Here is a 27913-nt window from a genome sequence, read left to right as displayed (position 1 = left end):
ATGGCTTCTAGATTGCTCCTAAACATTTTACCCCATATTTTTATATACTGGTCATATATAATCAATTAGCACCCTCCCAAAGTTGCACTATCTGCTTAACAATACACCAGATGCAATACTGAAATAGAGACAACAGAATTTCATAGCACCTGCTTAGCTAGCAAGGTGGTGTTTCTCACTGCTGAAATGATAAAAATAGCACTTGTGTTCTGATAGTCACTCTGGAGGTAGAAAAATTAGCTTACAGGTAAATCAAGTCCTCTTTATAGAACAAAAGGTAAGGTGAAAACTCTTTTGAAGATTAGGAGATAAGATGTTATGGAGATAAAGATGTTTACAGGCCATGGTTCTGGGAAGCTGGATGGAGAGTAAGGTATTATTATTAAAGATTTACCAGAGGGATAAATAGAATCTCACTCTCACATGAGAGGAAGCAGCCAGCCAATTCCCCAGCAGAAAATCCATCAAAAGTTGTTACCAATAAATGAGCTTTTGCCAAAAGGAAATGGCATCTCCCTACTACCAAGTACAACTTTGCCTTCCAAACATTGGGAGCTCACTCTCCACTTGGCAGCAATGTTCGGACTGCTCCAAGCTGATACTTGGTCTCTAAGGCAGTGGTACCAGCTCAGAATCAATGCTCCCAGCCTCCAGGCCCTGCCAGTCAGGACATGTGTAAAGAATGAGAGTGTATATCTTGGGCAGTAGCTACATGATAAGGTCGAGTGGGACCTACACAAGCCAGGAAGATGAAGTCAGCCTTCAAAGATCCACTGAAGCCAAGCTTCAAACACAGTGGCAGAGCTGTGGGTTGCTGACAGACAGGCAAGTCTTGTTTACAAGAATCTAGGAGAGGGAGGCCTTTTAAAGCAGAGGCTTGGGGAGATGGAATCTAAGAAGCAGAGTTGAATAAACATTGACAGGACTGTAAACAACCAAGCACATCTTTATTTGGGAAAGCAAGGAAAGGTTACACATCAGTCTCTTTAGCTGACTGAATGGAGAGAGGTTCTTGTTAGCAACACTTTTCAAAGTAAAGGATGACGAATTGTAAGGTTAAAAAGAAAAATATTTCTGAATGGATACTGGATCAAGATGATGCCCATATTTAGTGACAATGACAGCTAAATTTACATGGTGCTCTGCGATTTTTTGAATGATGTTATCCTATTTAATATTCATAACACTATGAGGTAGGCAATATCAGGACAATTTTACAGATGAGAAAATACTGTCATTAATGCCCGAATTTTCCAACTTCACTTCTTTCCACTTCTAAAATCTTTACATCTTAATCCAAGTAATATACCTAATTTAATCTGAACTAAACAGTGTATTTCACTATTGCCCTCAGCAATACATTGTGTATTTTTTAAAAAGGGATTCCTTTTTCACAGTATCATCCAAACTGCCTTCTTACTGTGGATGGAAATTTTTAGACAATTCCTTTGCTCCGTCAGAGAAAGAATATCTGCCGGGCTGAATGCTGCCTGGAAGACTGACCCTATTTACTCAAAAGATGTATGCTTTCTGTCTCACACAATGTCAAATACTCTCTCTGCTATAGCAGTTGGTATTAAAACCTGAGCCCTTGTATTAAAAAGCTACGTCTCTGGAGCTTTGGTCTGTAAATGTTGCCTGCCTTGCCTTGTGGGGGCTGTACAGCTACACAGCAGCAGCCTCAGCAGTATCATTGCCATCACAACCACTGCTGTTAGCACCATCTCTCCTGCCCATCCCTGCAGGCGGCTTTACATCTAACCAATCTCACTTAAACCAGTCACCCCCAGAGCAGGCATGCTGGATAACCCAGTACACAAAAGCCACTTAGAGCCATGAATCAAAATCCAGAAAGTCTCAAGGCCTTTGGAGACCCTCATTAGCAGATAATGATTACATGTGAGGGAATTCTTAGAAAGAGAAGTAATCCTTATTTATTTCCAAAAGTATCCCCATATGAACATCCTTCTTCATTCTGAAGCAGTGTACATACAGTTAAGTATGTTGATTCTGGAGGTAGACTACCTAGGTTCAAAACCCAGCTCTGCTACTTTTTGGCTGTGTGACATTTGACAGCTTCAACTTCTCTAAGCTTCTTTGTTCACCTGTAACAAGCTAATAATAACTTTTAGAGTTAAATGAGCTAAGACATTTAAACTATTAAGTATTTATTAGTATTATTAAATGGTGTAGCCCTATTTCACAGAGACCTTTGCTGAAACACAGCCTTTGTGACTTTCAGATATCACGAAGTCTCTTTCCACAATCTGTCATTCCATTCTTAGCAACTGTATTCTGAGTAGACCAGTATTGTGCTATTTCAATTCTGTGCTGGCTTTAAGAGGCCAATGTCATGAGACCATTCCTAACCTTTTTCTCACATGAGGATGAAGAGTGAATTTCTAAATAGAAATCAAAGATGACATAAAAAGTGGCACTATCTCCTTTCATCTATGGAAAGACAAATTCTGAGCTCTCCTTTTGTGTCAGACATAATTTTTGAAATATTCCATTGTATCACTATGTTCTAAAAGGGAGGCCTGACATGCTGTGATGGGACTTCTAGAGGGGCCAATTTACATGAGAAAATGAAAAGTTATAAAGGAAGTAACTTACAACTAAAAGAAGATTCAGTTTGCAAAACCTGAACAAACCAAAGAATTGATAATTATGGTGATAATTATGGGGGTAGGGTTTGGCAACTGACATCGTTGGAAGAACAAGCTGCGACTTTGATGATGAATGAAATGCTCTCCAAACCAGCTCCGTAAACCCACACTTGAGTCTTCTGAGTGCTTGGAAGTTGTGACAGTTTGGGGAGGGGGCATTTTTGTTTTGCAGTTTTTTAACAACTTAATCAAAGTATAAGTGGCATGCAAAAAGAATGCATTTTTAATGTGATAATGCATACAATGTAATGAGTTTGGATATACGTATACACCTATATACAATAATCATATCCATCATCTCCAAAAGTTTCCTCAATCCTCTTTGGGTTTTTTATTTTGTTTTGTGGTAGAATAATCAACAGGAGATCTACCCTAGATGATTTAAGAACAAAATACAGTTGTGTTAACCACAGGTGCTATGTCATATCAGAGAGTTCTAAAACTTACCTTGCTTAACTTAAACCTTATACAACTGAACAACAACCAGCCATTTAGGAAGGGGATGCTTTAATGACAGAGTAAACTTTTCTGACTTCCCTGGTGGCTCAGATGGTAAAGCATCTGCCTACAATGCAGGAGACCTGGGTTCAATCCCTGGGTCAGGAAGATCTCCTGGAAAATGAAATGGCAACCCACTCCAGTATTCTTGCCTGGAAAATCCAATGGACGAAGGAGCCTGGTAGGCTACAGTCCATGGGGTCGCAAAGAGTCAGACACAACTGAGTGACTTCACTTTCACACTTTTCTGAAATCTTGGACACAGGGCATTGTAAAGTCAAGACAGTCTAATTCAAATGGGGAAAAGTATTTTGCCTATTTCAACAATGTGATCCATTATTAGAACATATATGAGAGTTGGACCATAAAGAAGGCTGAGCACCAAAGAATTGATGCCTTCAAATTGTGGTGCTGGAGAAGACTGTTAAGAGTCCTTTGGACTATAAGGAGATCAAACCAGGCAATCCTAAAGGAAATCAACCCTGAATATTCATTGGAAGGGCTGCTGCTAAATCTCTAATACTTTGGCCACCTGATGCGAAGAGCTGACTCACTGGAAAAGACCCTGATGCTGGGAAAGATTGAAAACAAAGAAGAAGGCAGCAGAGAATGAGATGGTTAGATAACATCATCAACTCAATGGACATGAATCTGAACAATCTCTGGGATACAGTTGAGAACAGGAAAGCCTGGCATGCTGCAAAGAGTCACAAAGAGTCAGACACAACTTAGCAACCAAGCAACAACAAAATATGAGCCAAATATGAACCAGAAGGAACAAGGCAACAGGCCTGAATAGAGTGACTTGGAGATAACTGACAAGAACAAAGCACCATATACCACATGATAACACAGGATGGTGCGGAGGCTGACAGTAGGAAGCATGCACATAGCAGGCTCTGTAATTTTTTCCCTCTACCAGCCTCACGAACCAATCACTGAATGCTTTCTCACTGAACCCAAACTTGCCACAGAATCCTTAAGACTATAGTTCTCCCTGAGTCACAGTGATCATTCTGGAATAGTATATAAAATGAATCTTTAAAGCCGTCTCTGTTCTAGGGACTTTCATCTATGGGAGAGGAATTTGAAAGAAATGAGAGATCTCTGAAACCTGGGGATAAAGAAAATACTGTTTATTATTATTATGGATACCTCTTGAAAAACCCATAAAGGGGTGATAGGTTTCATAAAACATTCATATTCTCACTCTTTTTGTGGACAGCGTAACATACTGCAGCATGTTTGACTCAAATCAATACAGGTACCAGTGGCAACAGGACCAGGTTTTCCTGTAGGTACATGTATTGCTCTCCTACGCTGTAGATGCCATTGTTCAGATATATGATTAAGTCCACCTTACCAACTGGTGGATTCTTTTAAATTACCCTACTATGCATTACAAATTAAAATTTACCCTAATTTCAATGCATATAATCATTATAGAAAGCATATAAGAGAAATCTTCTTCCTAACAGAAGTTTCCAGGTTATTTTTAATATATAGCTTAGGAATGTTTTAAATTTATTATAAGAAGATAACATATAAAAAGAAAACATATGGACACAGTGGAGGAAGGAGAGAGTGGGATGAATGGAGAAAGTAGCATCGACATATATACCCTGAAGGGCTTCCCTGGTGGTTCAGAAGGTAAAGAATCTACCTGCAATGTGAGAGATCTGTGTTCAATCTCTGGGTGGCGAGGATCCTCTGGAGAAGAGCATGGCAATCCACTCCTACTCCAACCTGCATATACACTACTGTGTGTAAAACAGAGAGCTGGTAAGTTGCTCTGTAACACAAGGAACCCAGCCTGGTGCTCTGTGATGACCTAGAGATGTGGGGCAGGGAGGTGGAGGGGGGCAACAACTTTTCGGAATTCTTGGACCCACCAGAACACAAATCTTTTGATAGAATGCAAGTGACTTAGCAGTAATACCAGGAAGCTTCTCAGAGTAAATTACAATCCCATCACTGAGAATTAACCATGGACGTTGACAGGCTTTATAAAATTGGAGATTTTGTTGGCATGGAACAGCTGTCCTTAGGTAAAAAGCTAGGAAGGGCTACTATGCCTATGATTATTTTTTTTTTAATGTTCTGTGCTACTTTCTAACCAAAATCTGGTTTTCAGAACCACAGAGATGATGCAATGTCACATCATTTCTACCTGTTTAAACAAACATGTTCATATATGTAGGTGTGTCTTCATCACGGTTGATTTACATTGTTGTACAGCAGAAACCTACACAACATTCCAAAGTAATTTTCCCCCCCAAAATAATTAAAAAACAAAAAAAATCCAAAAAGGAAAAGAATAAAAATAAAAAAGAAACTACAGGCAAAGGTTTGGGTATATTTGAAATGAATTTAAAACAACCGAGTTGGAAAAAACTAGTTCAATCCCCCTCCAATTTCCTCACAAGATGAAATGGAGTGAGTGTGTGTGTGTGTGTGTGTGTGCATGAAAGTCACTCAGTTGTGTCTGACTCTTCGACCCCATGAACTATACAGTACATGGAATTATCCAGGCCAGAATACTGGAGTGGGTAGCCTTTCCCTTCGCCAGGGGATCTTCCCAAGCCAGGATGGAACCCAGGTCTCCCACATTGCAGGCAGATTCTTTAGCAGCTGAGCCACAAAGGAAACCCGAAATGGAGTCTAGGTGATGTTAACTGACTTTCCTTTAAAACCCATGGTGGATTCATGTCAATGTATGGCAAAACAAATATAATATTGTAAAGTTAAAAAATAGATAAACAAACCAATTTAAAACAAAAACACATGTGGTAGAGTCAAAGCTGGAATCTTCATATTCAGTTTCTCCCTGACACCATACTGACCAACAGATTAGTGAAAGGACCATAAAGGTATCTCTTCTCCAAAGTAGGACATCATTTGCTAGGACCCCAGGAAAGTGAGTGTGGCAATCACTTAGAAGAGATGACAGCAGCCACAGCAGGAGTCACAATGGGAATGTAGACAGTTAGCCTAAAATGTCCATCAGCTCTTGAGAAGCAAAAGAACTAATGGGTCCAGCATTTGAAATAAGAGAAAGTGTACTAGTGTTAAAAACATAAACATATTAATTTTATTAAATGCTTTAGCTGGGAATTCTATACTTACATAATTAAAATGTTCCAACTGGGAGACACAATACTCTACCTTCTTATGACAATGAAACTAAAACCAAATACACATATCAACAATGATGCTTTTTGACTAATGCACACTAGGAGAAAAAAACAAGGTTTAAAAAAATCTTATGTATCTGATAGGCCATACAGCTACTCTCTGGGACAGGGAATTCTAAAATGAATAGGAAGGAGGAGGGTTGGGTGAGAAAGCAGGACTCTTTACACAAGGTAGCTGCAGAAATGCAGAAATGCAGAAATCAGTTGAGGCTAAGCCACATACAACAAAACTCAACCCCACATCCTCATGGTAGAGGGAACTCCGAAGAAATCAATCACACTGCTATTTTAGAAAAGGAAACAGGGACAAAATGACATCATTAGGGGGGGAAAAAACCTACAGATAAAAATAACCCACAGATCTCTAAAAGCTTTTTAGAAACATTTTAAAGCCTGGATTAAATGTAAATCAAGGAAAGAAGGAAGAAAGAGTACAGAAAGAGGGTAGGAAAAGTTATAAGGAAGGGGGAAGAAAAAAAAGTTGAAAAAGTTCTTTACCAACTAATAAACTATAAAGTATATTAAAAGAGGAAAAAACAAAAAATAAATATGTACAAAATACAGATATAAAAAAACAAGAAAGGCTACAAAAGGTGATACTTCAAGTGAAACTTGGGAATTATAGGAGTACAAAAAATGAACCTAAGGAAGAGTGTGCAAGAGTTCAATTTAGAAGGTAAGTCCTTTAAATGTAGCAGAGGGAAGGGAACAGGAGGAGAATTATCCAAACCACCTGGCCACAGCAATGAGAAACCGTGCTCAGGGAGACAAGGTAAAAGCCAGGAAACTAGATCTTTTGCTTCAGTCTGTCTCCAGGTCATTACTTGTTTCATATTTTAAATGTGCAATAGGATCAAAGGATGCTAGATAGGTGATTTTGAAAAAAAAAAAAATTGACAAGACAAATGTAGATGAGTCATCCTTGCTGGATGGTGTCCTTTTACAGATTCTAAAAGTAACTCAAAGGTGGGACCTTGAGATGGTAGATCAATGCAGAAGTGCTTTTAAACTGCCACATTCTAGACCATTTGAGATTTGCCAGAGAGAGTTCCCCACAGGAGCCAGGTGAAACTCCCTCTCATAATGAATTCAACTCCAGGTGAACGGCATCAAACAATCGATGCTCTGTCCCCACTGGAGGAGGGACAGGGAAGAGGAAAGAGCACTACGACAGGGGGGACATTGCAATACTACTGACTAGTATTTTATCTCCTTAAGTTATTGAGCCTTCTAAGGTCTCAGTTTTCTCATCCTTAAGAGGGGTATAATAATCCCTAACCAAATAAAAAGTAATGACTCAAGGAGATAACATGACCAGGACTGTTGAATAACAGCTGCAACTATTATCCTTAAATTTTCCCCTGTGTTGCCAGGCACTCAGCTTGGTGTCTTGCATGCAGTTCTCACAATGCAGGTGGCCAATACTCTAAGCTTTTTTTCTTCTCCACAGGGTATTCTTGGAGCCCAACAAAGTTAATGTATGTAAAAGCATTTCATAAAATGTCAAGTACTGTGAGCTCATAGGTACTTATGAAGAGATCATGGGATCTATTAACAAGGATGTATCACTAAATAAGCAACCAAACATAAACTATGGAAGAAAACAGCATGGTTTCTGAAACAACACTGGATTAATATGCTAGTCAGTTTCCTCAATCTGCTAAAAACCACTAAGGTCATGAAAGAAGAACAAATTAATTGTGGATGGCATCATGTAATATCTCCCAAGTTTAAAAATAAAAGCGCTCACCAAAAATTATATTCAATAGGGCAGTGATGAATAAATTATGATATGGGACACTACGCAACCATTAATAAATATGTCGTAGGTGAAGATTTGATAATAGAGAAAAACACTGCATGACATGCTTTTAAAAGAGAAAAGTAAATTACAAAGTATATGTAAACCATGATCCTAATTTTCTAACTCATGCCTGGGGGTGGGAGGCAGTCTGGAATGATACACAACCAAAAAAATTTAATATAGATTTCTCTAGTACTGACTATATATTTACTTGTCCATTTTTTCCAATGCTTTTCTTTTTTCTCATTTTTCTACAATGAACACATTGATTTATAATGAGAAGCTTTTTAAAACACAAATGATTCTTTAAACCCTATCAGGAAAAACCGTAGCTTCACTCACTCTAAGAATATAAAAAAAAAAAAGCAAGCTTTGCTTTGGAATGCAATGGGAAGCACTTCCAAGTTCCTTCAGTGTTGCCAAGGTTTATTTAACAATATTTTCTCACCATATATTATACAAGAACAGAACTAAACAGATGGTCTACATCGGAAACCCAGCAATCTAGGAAAAGCTATCCTCACTACCTACTCATCATATATTTCATACTATTCATTACACACACAACTCCTTATTGCCTCATTAATAACATACTACAGGACACACACATCTGTGTGTATGTATGTATTTGTCTTCAGAAGACAACATGATGGAGATATTCACATTCATGATATGAGCCGACCTAAAAATTTTTCTTGCCTCACAGATTTGTAGATTTTGTACAGAAAAACTAAGCTTGTAATTTGCAGTAAACAAAGGCAAGGCTTGCATTTGACTCAGTATTATGTATGCAAATGGCATCTTGGCATCAAATTAGTCTTCCAGAAGCAACATTTCCTTTATGTCACTTCCTTCCTGAACCAATCAATGGCCCTTTATTTCTTTCAGGATCAAGTACAAATGGCTGAGCCTGGCATCCAAGCTTCACACCAAGGCTCCAGGCTTCTTTGTCAATATTTTCCAACATCAACCCTTAACTCTAAGGGCTACGGTCTATACTACAACTCAAACACTGCACATCCTTTCTCTGTTCTTTGTTTGCGTTATTTTCCCCAATGGAAGTATCCTTCACCTTTTTCCTTCCCCATAGAAATCTCCCTAGTCTTTAATATCAGAGTTAGGGCTATGTCCACGATCCATTCTCCTCCTCTGGTTTCCCTAACTTATTTTCTGAACCAATCTGTTTTTACAGCTTATCATACTTTGTCTATTACTCTTCAGGAAATTATTTCTTAAGAACACAATACTAGACTTCCAATAAATAGTGAATTAAGCCCAAATGTCCAGTGGTCTAACGTTTTATAGAAATGTGGCATAAAATGTAACAAAAAAGAGCTAATGTTATGATTTTAGTGATTTAATTGGAAATAAATGATACTACTGCCAGTTGCTAAAGGGTTTGGTTCTTTATTAATCTGGCCATAAAATTAGGTCATCAAGACCCTCTCCTTGAAAAGACTTTGCTGAGATTTTTTTTTTTCTGAATATACCTAGATGTAATAAAACTGCATTTTTTAAACACGATATTTAATTCAGTCATTTTACTAATTAAGACTAGACTTCTCCCCAATCAGAATAAAATCAGAGTCATCTAATTTTTTGAGCTCAAAGAGACCTTAGAGATTATTTCCAGAATCAGAAAGTAACTTGCCCAAGGCCACATAGATGCTTAGTCAAAAATTATTTTTTAAATTCTATAAGTCATTCCCATTGATACCACTATTTAGGGTAACATAGTGTAAGGAAAAGGACCTGAATTCGGAAATAGAAGCCTACGCTTCTAAGATAAGCCCAGTTTTACTCACTTGAAGCCTCTTTCCTGTGCTGTCGAGCAGAAACAATAGCATATGACATCATAAGGTTATTAGTAATAGGTAGGAACAGGTGAGAAGTAATATATAATCATGAAGATTGTAAATGGTCAACTTTGTGTTTCTCTCCTAAACTGCAGTGGTTATTTACATACACATGTGTGCCAGAGAACTGCACTCAACCAAGCCCTAAGGATTCTGCCCCTGAACCTTTCATCAATGCATTCACTCTTTCCAGTGCCACAATCGTAGCCCAAAGCACCAAGATCTCTATTCTTACCAAATCAAAGCCACTGACCTGGCTTCTTGCCACCACTTTTCCTTTTCCTATACTGCAGCCAGAGTCCTCTTTCAAAAACTCACACCTTCTGTGACACTGCCCTTCTTTAAAACTCTTCAAAACCTTCTCTTACGATTTTGCCCCATAAGACTAAATCGTACCTATTTGCAAAGCTTCTCAAGGCCCTACAGCCTTAGGCTTAGTTCACCCATAAGGTTACCTTGTCATTTTCCTCTTTGGTCTGTGCACCCGCTTCCTCCAGCTTCTGAAAAATGCTAGTCTCCTTTGGACCTCAAACATTGGCAACACTCCTCTTTGCTGGAAAAGCTCTCTCCCCACATAGATAACTCCTAGTCATCATTCAAATCCAATTACATGTGAATTCCTCAAGAAAAGCCATTCCTAGCTCCCAAGACTAAGCTAAGTCTCCCTAAAATACATCCTTATGATACCCTAAATTCTCCTTCATTATGTATTTATTACAATGGTAATTAATTTATCTTTTAAGTGCCTGTCTCCTTTGCTATAAGGTTTATAAGAATGTTTACTTAGGCTTACTAAAGATGAATGGAAGAAAGGAAGGGGGGGATAAAGGAAAGGAGGACTTTAGTTGTTTCTTTCATATCCACCCACATTCTGATTACACTATACCTTGTATATACCCCAATTAGCTGACATGCCTATTCTTCATGCTGCACACACGATACACAAACAAAAATAACTTTAAACCCATAGCATGCCCACTCTTCTCCTTCCTCCTCAGCTCAAACCACATTATTGCCTAATGGGAAAGATAGGAAATTAAAATTTCAGTAACAAAACCATAGTAGTTACTAGGAGCAGTTTCAAGCTTGCATCTGATATGACAGCAGCAGGTTGGGTCAGGTCAGTGGGATTAATCTTATCTCTGATACTTGAGACAAAAATCTGTTTCTCCCCATTGCTATTCAAACAGAGGTCCCCAGTGGAAAGCAGACCTGATCGCAGGCTGCCTGGACCAGACTGATCCAATCGGAATCCCCCTGAGAATTTGTTAGAGCCAGTGAATCTGGTTTTCCTCTCAGCATCTTGCTGCTCTGTCCTCAAAAGACAGAGGCACGTATCCCCTCCCCGGGGAGTAAGATACAGCTTCTGGGGCTGGACATTTGAAGGAAGAGATGATGAGGGTGGGGTTGGGGGGTGGGAGTAAGCCTCTCTTTCTGCCCACCCCAGGGAGTACACAATTGCCTTCTCAAGGAGAAAAAAGAAGGCAGATTCCCAGAAACAGAGTTTGAAAGACATTTATATAAATTCTTGCTTCCTCATAAAACACTTAGCATTCACTCAATTTAAAAACAAAATTCTATCATTGGTTTAAATGTACCTAATTCTGCACTTAAGGCTATAAAAACCACCCTATAAATGACACCTATAGAGAATCCCTTTATATCACTGTTATTTTAATGGAAGACAAATACTAATTATGCATGTCAACAATACCAGGATACTTCCCTGCATAACTTCCTTTTTCTTTTTCCCCTGACTTTCTCCATAGTGAATAAGATAGGAGGAACATAAAAGAAGAGAAGGGATGGAGGTTATTTGAGCAGCAGAGTTCTGGTCTGCTGACACCCTCAGCAAGATTCATTAATCTTGGAGATTCTCACTCTCATTTACTAAACAACAGTGATTCACACAGAGTTACACAGCTACAGTAGCAAAGTTAATTGGAATCTAGATCCCCTAACATTTCTTCCCTCCTTCAGCAATTCCTCAGTACTGCAAGCTAAAATATTAAGTGAGGCTGTTGTAGGCTTGGGAAAAAAGGAAACAAAAGGTGGCTAGTGTGGAATTAAAAATGGACACATCTTTTCTTTACATTTTAGTTTTGCTCTGCTTTGTTTCTTGGCTTAAGCCCTTTGAGCAAAGGGTTTTGCAGCCCCGTATCAATACTGGTATCTCCCCTTCACATTAGATTAGCACTGGGAGCTCAATATGGCTCTCACCCAAGTCCAGAGAAATAAAGGATGGAGGCCGGCAGAGAGATAGCTATGAACACTGGCAAATTCTATTCAGTCAGTGGCAAGCAGCCAGATAATCCCTTTTAATTTTAACTCTTTATCTTCTCTGGCAGAAACAAACACTGCATCTGCTTGAAGCATCATAACTTTCAAAGCATGCAAATGACAGCAGTCAGGCACCATTATCCCAATCCAGTAAATGAGAAAACTGACTTACATGAGATTATGGTCCACGTTTCATCAGGAAATTATTAATAGATTTGAAATCAGTACCTACAGTTTATCATGTATATTGCAAATGTTCCCACTTGACCACCTTCCCTACTTAGTGTCCAGACTAGCTCTACTTATGTTGGTAGCACTGATGTTTTTAAATAGCAAAGAATGATACAGAACACAAGTAAATTTTGGTTGGCAGAGGGGCAATGGTACGAAGGAGAGGATCATGCAACAAAAATTATTTCAAATAATTCTGCTGTATCAGGCAGTGTAGAAAGGACTATAGTGAAGACAATGTCCTATGTAGGAAAATATAAAATCTTCACAGTACAAATACTGTTATGTGCTAGAACACAGGGTTGGCTTCAGGATCTGACCACAACTGTGGAAAATAATTTACGATCTTCTGGGGTTGGCCTGTAGACAGTTATCAACTGGAGTAAGAAATCCTAAAGGTCTTCTGGTCAATTGCTTTACTTCTAGACTGCACTATGCCTCTCTAGATTGAGCAGCTACTTATAAAGAACTCCCACAAAAAGATAGGATATACATTTTCAGCAATCATCATGGTAATTTGAATGGGGTGAGGGATGGGGGAGTGGAGGATGGGATTGCATCACAATACAAACTGAAAGCTTGTGAAGAGGTCTGTTCAACCACCTATGAAATTCAGAGAAGAGGAATAACACTCAGAGGGTAAAGACTAGCTTCCTCAGAATGCTCCTGTTAGTGTGGTTTTTAAATACATGATGTCAGATACTTTCCTGGAATGCAAGTGTCTTAGAAAAAGGGAATGGTTTCTCCCCCCTATCTCCAGCAAAGGGACCTCACTGTAGTCCATGCTCACCGAAACTGTACTTATAGATGGCGGCCCTGAGGAAGAGCAGGGCAACATTCCTACTTTGCAGAAAACCAGAATTTATGGATGGTCCCTTAACTCTTCTTAGGGTACTTGGGTAAAATTATAAACTTTATATTTTCACTTTTTAATTACTTACTACCACCTAATACTAACATAACATGCAACTTGGACTCAACAAAAAAGTCATCTCCTGAAGGGTCCTGTTTTCTTGTCAGAGGGAGGGATCAAATCTCACTGGAGAGGTTTCACCCCACATCTGCAGTGAACTGTTGGCAGGGGAGGAGGCGGCACGGGTCCCTGTGAGCAACCTAGGCTCTTCAAAGCTGTTCTCTAAAGGGGGTCTCCCAACAGCAGGCCCGAGCACTCAGGTCCTCACTGAGCAGCTGCTACAGGGCTCCCCTCAAGGGCTGGAATGCTGCCTCTGATGCAGAGTAACGACACTCTTCTCCTCTCTTGGCCACTGAGCAGCCCAAATCTGCTGCAGGCAGAGGCCAAGGCGACCTTCATGCCCAAATGAGCCAGAAATAGAGGTGGGGTAGGCCACGTGGGGTTCATCTCCTCTGCAATCCCCAAAGGGCACACCACTCCTGCCACCCCAGATGCCAAAAGGGGCAAACAGAGGCAGCCTCAGCGGAAAGCAGCGGCTGCTCTCTGGCTCTGGAGCACAAGAAAGGAGGGAGAGATGCCAGCTGACAAGGCGACCCAGCCACAGCTGAGCCAATGGCACCAGAGCCTCAGACCACCCGGCACGAAATGGACAGCTCCGAGCAGTTTCTGTCATTGTTTGCTTGCTAGCTTCCCTTTACCTTTAACACATTCAATTGGATTCTTTTTTCTTTGCTTGCTCAGGGTTACAAGTAAACATGAAAACAGTGAAATGATGAACTGGGTACTTCTGAGAACCGTATACCTTTATCAACAGAGTTGTTACTATATAAAATACATTTATCAGATATATCAAGGATAAAACTCAGTTGGGACTCTAATTATATAACCTTGTCACCATTTCTTCATTGCTTAAGAGTTAAAAGTTGTTCCTATCACTATCACAGAGATGTGGCATGAATGAAAATAATCAACTATGGAAAAGTAGGATATTTGAAGAAAAAGCCTAAGATAAACTATAGGGTTTTTTTTAAATCCTGTGTAAATATATCTTGACTAACATATATTGTATCATCTATTTCAAACAACGTTCATGATTCTTACATCACCTAGAAGCAGATTACTGAGAACATGAGAACACACCAGTGTATGTCTGACTTGCCCATGACCACCAAGTCATGACTTAGACTGCACCAGTTCTGTCTCACAAGGCCTACCTAAGTTATTAAAAAAAAAAAAAAATCCATCCACACAGCCCCAAATACTTGCATTAAACATTTTTAACAGTCTAATTTAAAAAATGGACATCAACAACATCTGGAGACCTATGAACAAATCTATGAACGACAGCTGTGCTGCAGGAGGGAGAGAGTAGTCAATGGGGCTGATTCAAAAGGGCCCCACACTGACATGGACTATTGTATTAACGTCTGTGTGTGTATACAGGAGAGTGGAGCATGTTGTGAGGCATCCAGTTCCAGACTTGCCATAATCATGGCAGAAGGAAAGAGCGTGTAGCAACTCCTTGTAGATGACCCCCATATGTCCTAGCCGCCTCTGGCCATACTGCTATCTCGTCCTACCCCATCACTCAAAGTCACTATAGCTTGCTCTGTGCCAATTATCAGGGGACCCCAAAGCTAGACAACTGGGACCAATTACCATGATTTCACTGAACTGCACTGAGCAAACCCTTGAAAATCTTCTTTGGAAAGAACAATATTCTCTAGGAAGAAAAAACTAGATACTTTGCCAGATAATATCAGATACTCTATTTCAAAGAGTTGCCATGATAGTTAACTTTGGTATTTCTGAAGAAGACTGCAGGGCTTTTTTTTTTTTCTTAAGTGGTAGATCTGCTGAAATATAATTATCTGGCTTGGTTCTCTATTAGACACTCCTAGGCCCTTAGAAATGCCCTGAAACATCAGCACTCTGATCTGCCCTTCACTCGACTGACCCCAAGACTGAGTAATGAATATTCTACAGTTTTATTCAAACTTAAGAGAAGTGTGTATTAGTGACTTCATTCTTAGCATTTTATCTGAAGAGCTAAGTTCCTAGAGTTAAATGGAATAGGAAGGAAAGGGATTAACCTCTGCTGCTGGCATAGTACAGTCACAATGCTAATGTCTCTATATGAAAAAGCTGAATTGCAGCAGTATCTGAAATTACAGAGAAAGTACTGAGAGCTCTAGAGGAAAAAAAAAATGCAAAGGAATAAAATATTAAAAGCCAAAGCTGGTTTGGGATTCTATTTCTCATGCAGGCATGTTTAGTAGAGGAATTATGTATTACAGGACCTCACAATTTAGATAGTAGAGGAATGGGTCAGTGAGTTCTAAGATGAGGAAGTTTTTAGGACCTGTAACTTGTAATTGTGTTGTGGGTGAGTTCCAGCTGCTCCCCTAAGCTCATTTCAAAAATGTAACTTCAACACAGTATTTATTCACTTGAAATGCTTCAATTAGTGAACAGCCAGAGAGTCTCTTCTCTTTTCCTTTGGCAAGAGTGTTCTATAGTGACACAAAATATCCCCCAGCAATGAAAAATGAAACCCACAAATGTAACATTGGCAACCAGCTGTCAAAAGAAAATCAGGAGTAGGATTGCCAGTCTGGTAATTTCACGTCAATGTGTTCATGAGAGAGACTGTGCATGTATGAGAGTGTGAGTGTGTGTGTGCACATGTGTGTGTAAATGAATAGACTTGAGTGTGCAGCAGCATGAGAAACGCAAGTGGGTGCAGGTCCTAATGATGGCAGAATGACCCAAACATGAAGCTGTAGTAGAACCGTCAGTGGTAGAGCAATATAGCACAGACTCTCTGTGGCTAATGGTGCAAGGCTTCCCTCATGGGTGAAATAGTGTAAGACAGGTAAATTAAAATATATTTTTATGTTAAAATCACTTCGTGTTCAACATGGGATGGCAGCTTGTAAATGAAATGCATTGTGTATGTGTTTTCATTTTTAACCTTCATGAATTCATTTCACAGCCTCCCAAAACGGAGACCGAAAAACCTCTTCAAAGTAAACAGCCAACACTAGCTATTTAGTCCTCCAACCAAGAAACGTATTGACCATTTCGAGTCAGTACAGCTATTAACCCATGAATTCATTCTCTTTCTCGCCGCTCCCCCCCCCCATCCCCTTCTCCCCTCCACCCGATTCCCTCCCCCACGATGGAGTCCAATCTGTAGAGGTTATTTTGCACGGAGGCGCAAGTATCCGGTGCCGAATGCATACCCAGCCTCCTCCTAAACTTAATGCCAATTCCCTCCTGAAAAGAGGAGGAATGCAGTGGTATCAGCACCGGGGACGCGGGGACAGCGAACACCGCGGTGGCGCTTGAAGAGTTTACAGAGGAGCAACCCCAGCTCCGCCGCCGCCACTCGCAGCAGCCCCCACCCCCGCCAACACACACGCACACACACACCGGTTCCAAATCTCCCCATCAGCAGGGCTAATGCAGCACGTCTGTCCGCACACTCCTGCACGAGGGCAGGGAGCGCACCGCAGGATTTGTAAATAAACCTCGTTCCGTCCACATTCCAAGCGCTCCTCATTCCACTGACCCCCTACCTACCCCGAGCCCAGCGGCGTGAAGGAGGGGGTGCGAGGGGCCGGGGACACCCCCTCTCCTTACCTTGCAGCGAGAAGAGGGACAGGAAGAAGCCCAGCACCCAGACGCTGTGCAGCCAGTAGGTCCTCATGTCTCCGCTGCGCTCCAAGCGATGCTCCCCGCGCGCTCCGGCTCTGCCTCTTCGCTCGCGCTCTAGAAATAACGAGCCACTCGTTTCCTCGGTTTCCCCCTGGGTTCGCTCTCCCGGCTCTGGCAACCCGGGCAGAGCAGGCTCCTGCCGCACGACGGCCGGACCCAGAATGGCTTCGCTCTCCTCCGCAAGAGCGCGAGCCCGCGGCCAGACGGACGCTCGGAACTGTGTGTAGTGTAAACACAGCGAGCAACCTTCTCCCTCACGCGCTCCGCTCTCCTTCTTACCCTCCTCTCCCTCACTCCCCTGCAGCTCCAACTAAATGCGACTGTACTTAAACAAGCAGCGTCTTATAGGACCGCGAAGCGAGCCGAAAGGGCCCCGCTACTGCCATCTAGTGCGCACATCCGGGCATCGCCGCAGCTCCGCGTAGGCTCGTGTGTGTGCGCGCGAGATCCAATCAAGCCGCCAGTGCCCCTTAGCTTTAGGTATCACAGGTGAAAGTCCTGCCGTCCTGGGTCCTTGATTTGACCTTGTTATCCCATAGGTCCTGAGTGTCTCTTTTTCACGAGGAGACCCTTGGCACCTACAGCCTACATTTCTTCACTATCCAGTTGTTCCTTCTCCATCTCTCTGAAATTCACCCCCAACCATCCAATGGAAATGCTCCTTAGATGTCACCATGACCTCCACCTCAGAAGTCTAATCGTTGTTTGAAGATTTGTCCCACCTGACTTCTACGCGGCATTTCACAGTGTTAGCCATTCCTTTTTTCTTGATTCCAAAGTCAAAACTGTTCTCCTGGTGTCTCTGACCTTCATTCTAAGAGCCGCTTGGGTCCTCTGCTCTTCTTTGTTTAGATTTTCTGTTATAGTTTTTTTTTGGTTTCTTTCCTAAATTTATTTGGAGATCAAACACATCTCTTCTGGCTACTCCAATAAGGAGGACCTCATCTCTGAATTCCTAGCCCTCAAATCAGACTTCCTAGCTGTGGGTAGATACCAAGCATTTCCAACTGAACGTTCCCTGGGCCTCTTCCAAATGAAGTGAGAGGTTAGATGGGCTGTTATTAATGAGCTCTGACTGGCGATCATGTGAATAGGATTTCAGTTCCGACATTTTGGCTTCCATTTGTTGGGAAACTTAACCCAGTCATTTAATTCCTGAACTTCATTTTACTCATCAGTGAAATAGGAGAACTGAATTACATGATGATGACGCCTTTGTCCCCTTCCAACTCTGTAATGTCTATGTCAGTTTTCTCAGCTTTGGCACTATTAAGATGTCATACCAGGTAACATTTGCTATAAGAGTCTCTTGTGCATTTTAGGATGTTTAGCAGCATCCCTGGCTTCTACCCACTAGATGACAGTAGCACCTTCACTGTCACGTAAACCAAAAATGTCTCCAGGCATTGCTGAATGCCTCCTAGGGAGCAAAATCGCCCCCAACTGAGTACCTCTGAGCTCTATCTACTGCCATTTTGCTTCAGTAATGGTTCCCTGTTTCCAACTTTTTTTTTTTTTTCTGTTAGAAGGATAACTCAATTCCACAGGCTCATCTCTTTAGAAGTATCTTTCATGCCTCCCTTCTTCAGTTTTAGTTGGTCATCAATCTCAACAACACAAACACGTCAAAGATGTCTCTATCTTTTCCAAGCTCCACTTCACCATTTCATGATAGAGACAACATGGATTGTGTGCTTTGCACTTGCTAAAATATCACAGGAACGTTAAGTGACTTTTGCCATGGCACACAATAGGCCGTAACAGCAAGGTCAGCAGAGCTGAGGTAGGCCTCCTGGTTTTAGAGCTGTTCTAAGCCATCCCTTTAGTGTAGGGTTTTTTGTTTTTTAATCTCCACATGCCTACATACCTACATAGCCTCTCAGATCCATTTCTTCCATCTTCCATGCTCTAGTCTATACATTACTACCAGGTTAATCTTCTTTAACACTTTCTTTAAGACTCTTATCTGTTTATGAGTTACAGCAGCTCTCTGTGGTCTTCTGGATACAGATAAGAACCACCTGGAGGCTTTTAAAACCTACTGATGCATGACCCCACCCCGGACCAATTGAATCAGTTTTTTTTTTTAAAGATCCCAGGTGCTTCTAATGTGTAGGGAGGCCCGGGAAACACCAGTCTACCTGACTGAATTCAGATTTCCCATTTTCTACTTCAATGTCCTCTGAAACTCACATCTTACCTTTAATAATTTACATTCTCTTTTTCTCTAACCACAGTGGAGATCCTCTCTTCCAGACCACCCATCTTCTTTTAGTCTCTGTACTTCCTTCATGCACTACTTGCTGTCCTGCCAAGATGGTACTGCTCTCAGAAGGCAGTTTGCATAGTGGCTGCAGAAAGGACTTGTGAGCTAGAACTAGGTGATTCGAGTTCTTCCTAGCCTCTAACAAGCTGTGAGGCCTTGAATAAGTCTCCAAGGGCTATTGTGACTATGGTTCATGATGTAATCAATAATGTCTGGCAGTATTATATTTCGAGAATCAACCTATATTTCTCCAATGTCAGTATATATCTTAATAAGTTTTCTCAAAATATAATCTGTGAACTCTGATGCAACAGAATCACTTAGTCCAGATTACTAAGTATCTAAGAACCACAAAATGTTACGACCAGTGAGAAACATTTAAGCTCAGTTTCAGTCCTGTTGGTCAGATCATTCTTTGTTGTGTGGGAATATCCTGTGCATTGTAGACTATTTGGCAGCATCCCTGGCCTCTACTCACTAGATGACGTTAGCGCTCCCATCCCCAAGTTGTGACAAACAAAAATATCACCAGACATTCTACACATCCTCTGGGGACAACAATCTCCCCAGCCTACTCTGCCACTCCAGTGGAGACCACCTAGCTAGTCCAAGCACCTTTATTAGGTAAGGAAACCAAGTCTCAGGGAATGGCTTGCTAAGGCCAAACAGTTTCTATTTGGATTTTTCAAAACCAAGAAGTGTATTACATCAGACTATGGCCTCCTTACATTATATGTAGTATGGCTTTCAACAATTCTTTAGTAGTTATCTCAAAATTTTTCTTGATGCTGAAATTAGACATTTTCCTGAAAACGTATACTGTACCAGCCATACTATCTTTCTATTTGTTTCTGTATTGCTTTAAAAATCAATCTATAATTTCTGCATTAGTGTCAATCTCCAAATTGATTGTAAACACACCTTCCAATTACCTTTTATCCCTTATAGAGCCTAGCAGAGTGAGCAGCTCAGGGCAGACATTTCTTGAATATAGCTAGCAATTGAGAAATTACTTGTGTGTGTGGAGCCAGAGAACACTCATGTATTTATATACCAGCTGTCCAAATAGTTTTATGTTAGAGACTTTTTTCTTCCCCACAAATATTCTTTTCCAGGGAAAGAAAGCATCCCATTTCTGCCCATATCCTTCACTTTAGTTCAGGGACACTGCTTACAAGATAGAAAGCTGTTTCTCTAATTGGCTGGGTAAAGTCACCTGTAGAATTTTTATAAAGAGCAGATATTCAGGCCCTGTTCCCAGATGCTTTAATTCAGTTGTGGACAGGGTCACAGGTCAGTCTTATGCTTTGTCAGAGTTCAGGAATACCACTTGAAGACGTGTGTATGTGTGTGTGTTGTTGGACTTTTCTGAATGTCAACATTAACCACATCCTGTAAAGTTCACCTTATGCAACAGTGTGGAGGAGGATCTTTGACTACATGATGGAGACACACCTACATGTATGAACATGTTTGTTTAAACAGGTAGAAATGAGGTGACACTGCATCATCACTGTGGTTCTGAAAACCGAATTTCGGTTAGAAAATAGCACAGAACATTAAAAAAATAATAATAACCATAGGGATAGAAACCCTTCCTAGCTTTTTACCTAAGGGAATATTATTCCCTTCCCAGCAGCTGCTTTCCAACAAAATCTCCAAGTTTATAAAGCCTGTCAACTTCCATGGCTAATTCTCAATAATGGGATTGTAATTTACTCAGAGAAGCTTCCTGGTATTACTGCTAAGTCACTCACATTCTATCAAAAGATTTGTGTTCTGATGGGCCCAAGAATTCCTAGAAGTTGTCGCCCCCCCCCCCCGCCCTGACCTTTCAGTTGGATTCTCTCATTCCGAATAGAAAATAATAATAATAATAAATCTAGTAGCACTGGATGCCTTTAGCAATTATCCTTCTTTTATTCTGACTCCAAGTCCCCCTACAGCAGTCCTTTTCTATTCAAAAGAACCCCAGAGATACATAGCTGGCTTTTCATATTTTATTTCAATAGACCCTCTCTTACCTCTCCCAAAGACTGGCTGAATATTTAAGTTATAATATTTGTGCAAACCACTCTTACCATGGAGTATTCATCCAAAATAAGAACAATCAAAGAAAGATTTTTTTTTAAAGTCCTATGCCAGTGTCCCAAAATAAAATTAAACAAAGATGGAATACAAATGCATGATACGCTGAATCACAAAACCATCTCTAATACTTTCCAACTACAATGAGGTATCACTTCACACCAGTCAGAATGGCCATCGTCAAAAAGTCTACAAACAATAAATGCTGAAGACAGGGTGCAGAGAAAAGGGAATCTTCTTGCACTGTTGGTAGGGATGCAAACTGATACAGCCACTTTGGAAAACAGTATGGTAATTCTTTGGGCTTCCTTGGTGGCTCAGACAGTAAAGAATATGCTTGCAATGTGGTAGACCTGGGTTCTATCCCTGGGTTGGGAAGAGTCCCCTGGAGGAGGGCATGACAACCCACTACAGTATTCTTGCCTGGGGAATTCCATGAACAGAGGAGCCTGGTAGGCTACAGTCCATGGGGTCACAAAGAGTCAGACACAACTGAGCAACTAAGCACAGCACATAGGGATTCTGCAAAAAACTAGGAGTAAAACTACTGCCTGAACCAACAATCCCACTACTGGGCACATACCCTGAGAAAACCATAATTGAAAAAGGCACATGTACCCCAGTGTTCATTGCAGTAATATTTACAAGAGCTAGGACATGGGAGCAACTTAGATGCCCATCAACACATGAATAGATAAAGAAGATGTGGTACATATATACAATGGAATATTACTCAATTATAAAAAAGAATACATGTGAGTCAGTTCTAATGAGGTGGATGAACCTAGAGCCTATTATACAGAGTGAAGTAATTCAAAAAGAGAAAGACAGTTATCATATATTAATGCACATTAATCTAGAAATTCTAGATTTCTAGAATCTAGAAAGACACAACTGATGATCCCATTTGCAGTGCAGCAAAGAAGACATAGACATAAAGAACAAATTTTGGACACAGTGAGGGAAGAAGAGGGTGGGTAGCATTGTTGTTCAGTCGCTGAGTCTTGTCCAACTCTTTGCAACTCCATGGACTGTAGATGCCAGGCTTCCCTGTCCATCACCATCTCCCAGAGCTTGCTCAAATTCATGTCCATTGAGTTGGTCATGCTATCCAACCATCTCATCCTCTAGCATCCCATTCTCCTCCTGCTTTCCATCTTTCCCAGCATCAGGGTCTTTTCCAATGAGTCAGTTCTCCATATGAGGTGGTCAAAGTATTGGAGTTTTAGCTACAGCATCAGTTCTTTCAGTGAATATTCAGGATTTATTTCCTTTAGGATTGACTGGTTTGATATACTTGCAGTCCAAGGGACTCTCATGCGTCTTCTCTAACACCACAGTTCAAAAGCATAATTCTTCAGCGCTCAGCCTTCTTTATGGTCCAACTCTCATATCCATACATGACTAGTGGAAAAACCATAGCTTTGACTATGCAGAACTTTGTCAGCAAAGTAATGTCTCTACTTTTTAACACACTATCTAGATTTGTCATAGCTTTTCTTCCAAGGAGCGAGCATCTTTAATTTCATGGCTGCAGTCACCATCCGCAGTGATTTTGGAGCCCAAGTCTGTCACTGTTTCCCCATCTATATGCCATGATCTTTGTTTTCTGAATGTTGAGTTTTAAGCCAACTTTTTCACTATCTTGTTTCACCCTTATCATGAGGCTCTTTAGTTCCTCTTCACCTTGTGCCGTGATGGTGGTCTCATCTGCATAACTGAGGTTGTTGATATTTCTCCTGATGGTCTTGATTCCAGCTTGTGATTCATCCAGCCTGGCTTTTGGCATGATGTATTCTGCATGAAAGTTAAATAAATAGGATGGTAATGTACAGCCTTGATGCACTCCTTTCCCAATTTTGAACCAATCCATTGTTCCACGTCCAGTTCTAACTGTTGCTTCTTGACCTGCATACAGGTTTCTCAGCAGGAAGGTAAGGTGCTCTGGTATTCCCAATTCTTGAAGAATTTTCCACAGTTTGTTGTGATCTACACAATCAAAGGTTTTAGCATAGTCAATGAAGTAGATGTTTTTCTGGGATTCTCTTCCTTTTTCTATGATCCAACGAATGTAGAGTAGCATTGAAACTTGTACATTGCCATATGTAAAACCATATAGCCAGTGGGAATTAGCTGTATGATACAAGGAACTCAAATCCAGTGCCCTGTGATAACGTATAGAGGTGGGATGAAGTGGGAGGTGGGAGGGAGGTTCAAAAGGGAGGGGACATATGTATACCTATGGATGATTTATGTTGATGCATGGCAGAAACCAACACAATATTGAAAAGTAATTATCGTCCAATTAAAAATATTTTTTTTAAAAAAGAATAGTTTTCAAAGGTTTTTATATTGTTCAGTTCAGTCACTCAGTCATGTCTGACTCTTTGTGACCCCATGGAGTGCACGAGGCTTCCCTGTCCATCACCAACCCTCGGAGCTTGCTCAAATGCATGTCCATCAAGTTGGTGATGCCATCCAACCATCTCATCCTCTGTCGGCCCCTTCTCCCTCTTCCTTCAATCTTTCCCAGCATCAGGGTCTTTTCCAATGAGTCAGTTCTTTGCATCAGGTGGCCAAAGTATTTTATCATGTTAGAAAATCCTAAACAATAACAAAAATCAGAGGAAAAAATAAGAAGAAAACCATTTATTGCAAGTCCAATAAGGTTTAATATGTATAGAAGCACATTTTGTCCAGTCCCCTCAGGATGCTGTAGTGAGACAAGTAGTCATAAAAAGGCTTTGTTGTTGTTGTTTGAACAGACGGATTGCCTATTTTTACCTTTCTAACATTAGAGCTGTTTTCCCCCTGTTTAGACTAGAGAATCATCATTGTGTGGCAATATACAACTGCCATTCATGCCTGCCTATATTATTCTCCCACTACTTGACTTTTAGGCATGAGAAGGTGATGTGCATATATCTTCCATAATACTTTGCAATCTGGACCGGGGGTTTCTTTCAACTGTCCCAATACCTGGGACAGTTTTCACAGCTCTTTAAAATAGCTATATAAGTTATAAGAATTAGAAAATGAAAAGAAGACTGCAGATTTTCTTGGGCATCTGAAATGAAACAAGTCCAACTCCAGACTAAAAAGTCTAGAGTAATTGTGTTCATGTACTTCATGGTTGTGGAGCTACTTTATGTGCATGAGCTCATTAATATAGCAATGGAGAAAATTCCAGAAGGGAGGATTTATCTTCTTGACTTTGACTTGTTTCACTCTAGAAGTTATGGGCTTTCCACGTAGCACTAGTGGTAAAGAACCCACTGGCCAATGCAGGAGACTTAAGAGACACTGGTTCAATCTCTGGGTCAGGAAGATTCCCTGGAGGAGGAAATGGCACCCCACTCCAGTATTCTTGCCTGGAGAATCCCATGGATACAGGAGCCTGGCATGCTACAGTTCATAGGGTCGCACAGAGTCGGACACAACTGAAGTGACGCAGCATGCATCCACCTTAGAAGTTTACAACTAAATAAGGAAAAGCTAAAACCTAATGTTTCAAGAAACCGAATAGTAGAGCTTTAAGAGAAAGAGCTTCAGTACTTAAAGGGACCCTAGAAGAGGCAATGTGCTGTGGTACAGATGAAAAATCTAGCTGTAACCTCGAACATATAAGGGGTTTTTCTCTCACTGGCTATGTGCACCTGGTGTTAGCTTGCAAACTGGGCCCCAAGAGGACAAGAGAGATGGAAAAAAGATACAGCTTACGCCAGATTGATAGGTAGCAGACTAAACAAGCAAGAGAGCTTACATGCAAAGCTGGCTTTGGGTGGCTTCAAGGCAAGTACATCTCCACATCCCTTTGCCAGAATCTGAAGAGTCTATGCAGAGGCCTGAACTGGGTTTAGTCAAGTATCTAGATTCTCTCAGCAACACCTTGCTCTCTCAAGGCTGCGTCCTTGAAAACAGCTCCCACTGTGGGAAAAACATTCCAACAACAGGAGAGGGGGTGAGGAATCTCTGATTGCCTGGGTCCAGTTCTTGGGTCAACCAGGGGTTAGGTGCTCTTGAGGACCCCCTCCAACACGTAGAACTCTCAGCTCTAGTTCTTTCCTTAAGGATATTGTGAGTATCCACTGAAATAAGATACATAGTGTTCCTGACATACATTACATGCTCAGTGAAGGCTATCCATGACACTACATCAAGCACCACTACTCACCTGTGTGTGTGCTCATCGTGGCAGACTCTTTGTGACTCCATGGACTGTAGCCCTCCAGGCTCTTCTGTCCTTGGAATTTTCTAGGCAGGAATCCTGGAGTGGGTTGCCACTTCCTCCTCCAGAGGATCTTCCCAACCCAGGGATTGAACCCACATCTCCTGTTTGAGGGCAGATTCTTTACCACTGAGCCATCTGGGATGCACCTATGACTTTCCGTAAACCCACTCTCCTGCCTCCAGTTTTTGCAAAAGTAGACTAAGACTTCCATAACTCAGGCAGTGTGTCCAAAAATATGCCTTAGTCCTTCTGATTACTAACATAGTGCTCTATATTAGCACATAACTAAAGGTAAGTTTTCCCACCAAACTTCTTACATAAAACAAAACTTTCTCTCCTGTAGATGGTATAATTTTCAAATTATTTATGTAAACCCAGAGGAAAACTCCAAAATTTATTTTATTTTATATAAGGACTAGATAATACAGCCTGGGGGCATTTGAGTCAAGACATTGATTCCTGACTGGTAAAGGACTTTTGCTGAGGCAGGAGGCTGACAGGTGTCAGAAATAAGGAGTTATAATATCCCCCTTTGAACCAAAATAACTTCTTTTCCCTTAAAATATCCCCATTTGCAACTGAAAAGAAAATAAACTATTCTGGCTGAAGAAATTGCTTTTGCCATTAGGATGCAAATGGCCAAGCAAATTTGTTGCCCAATAAATCTTTTGGGGCATTATATAGACATAGTCTTAGAATTTGTAAAGCCTGAATTATAAAAGCAAATAACATAAAAGGAGAAGAAGCTATAAATTCCAAATCTAGATGACACTTTTGTATGTAAGACTCAGAGGGGGCAAAACACACTCTTAAGAACAAGGAATTATAGGACCCAAATGGAGTTAGAAAAGCTTCTGGCTTCCTTTTTCTTGTGCCTTTCTATTATCTTGTACTTTTAGCAATTAATGGAGTGACATAGCAGGACCAGACAACTTGCTTTGAGCAATGGGATTAGAAATTCCGTTTCTTCATCCTCACTTCCTATGTTAATTCCAGCCCAAGATGAGAGTTTAGAAACAAACTAAACTTGGAGGGAAGGTTTTTGGCTGTTGATTATGTTCCAAAGATCAGAAAGAGGAATCTGAATTCAAAACAGGAAAACACTAGGACCCCCTGGAGTTTGTTGAACATGGAGCCTGACCATTTCTTGTGCTTCACTGATGAGGCAACACATTCAGAAATGAACAGTAATGATTTTCAAAGAATTGCCCTTACATGAAAAGAAGAGATGACATACATTTTCATCCTTATCTTTCACTACCCTTCCACAGACACCTCACCCTCTGGCCAAATTATTCACTAATCCTTCAACAAATGTTGAGCTTTTTCTTGCTTTTATTCAAGCCATCCACCTACTTCATCACTGATTTTCTTCAAAGCCTGTGTCTACTATGCGGCATTTAAGAAACATCTTCTCAGATAAGAATTTGATGCAAGGACTTGCCTGTCTTATTCACCATTGTGTCCTTGGAACTAAGCATAGTTCCTTGTACCTAAGGAGTATGTCTAAAAATAACTACTGACTATAGAAATGCACCTTTCATCCAAGCTCCTGGAAGTAAGACCCTGTTTTGCTTATACAATTTATAAGTAACTGACTATATTTGTATATATAGGTAGCATACCTTCTGTATTCAATTGCAAGCTTACTGAGAACAAAGATCATGAAATTGAATGTAGCCATAGCATCACTAATTTTTGTCTTAAGCATGTAGTTAGAATGAATGAATGAATAATTGAATGCATTTAAAGTTGAGGTTTTTGAGAAAATCCTCTGACTCTATTAATAAGAAATAAGTACTACTTGAAATTGAAAAAATTTAAGGGCCAATAAAGGGTAGAAATTCTATATCTACTCATCTTGGAGTAAATCCATTTTTAAAAAATTTATTAAAGAGAATTATTTTTCTAAAATATATATGTACACTTCAGTTGAAAGCTTACAAGTGAATATCTATTTACCACAGTTTTAGAGGAAGTCCAAGGCCTTGTCTAATCCTAAGGGAAATCAGTCCTGAATATTCACGGGAAGGACTGATGCTGAAGCTGAAACTCCAATACTTTGGTCACCTGATACAAAGAACTGACTCATTGGAAAAGACCCTGATGCTGGGAAAGATTGAAGGCAGGGGAAGGGGATGACAGAGGATGAGATGGTTGGAT

General features: G+C 40.6%; 1 long non-coding RNA gene across 1 annotated transcript in view; it reads right to left on the bottom strand.

Moving 5' to 3' along the window:
- Positions 1–17573, bottom strand: part of LOC145538973 (uncharacterized) — a 312149-nt gene extending 294576 nt beyond the window's left edge. Inside the window, exon 1 of the long non-coding RNA XR_014077375.1 lies at positions 17091–17573. This is a non-coding gene — a long non-coding RNA (uncharacterized LOC145538973). The remainder of the gene's footprint in view (positions 1–17090) is intronic.
- Between the last annotated feature and the right edge of the window lie 10340 nt (positions 17574–27913).

Source organism: Giraffa tippelskirchi, chromosome 2 (genome assembly GCF_054371585.1).
Source record: "Giraffa tippelskirchi isolate mGirTip1 chromosome 2, T2T-mGirTip1v1.2.pri, whole genome shotgun sequence".
NCBI classification, from domain to species: Eukaryota; Metazoa; Chordata; class Mammalia; order Artiodactyla; family Giraffidae; genus Giraffa; species Giraffa tippelskirchi.
This window is presented reverse-complemented; position numbering and strand designations above follow the sequence as displayed.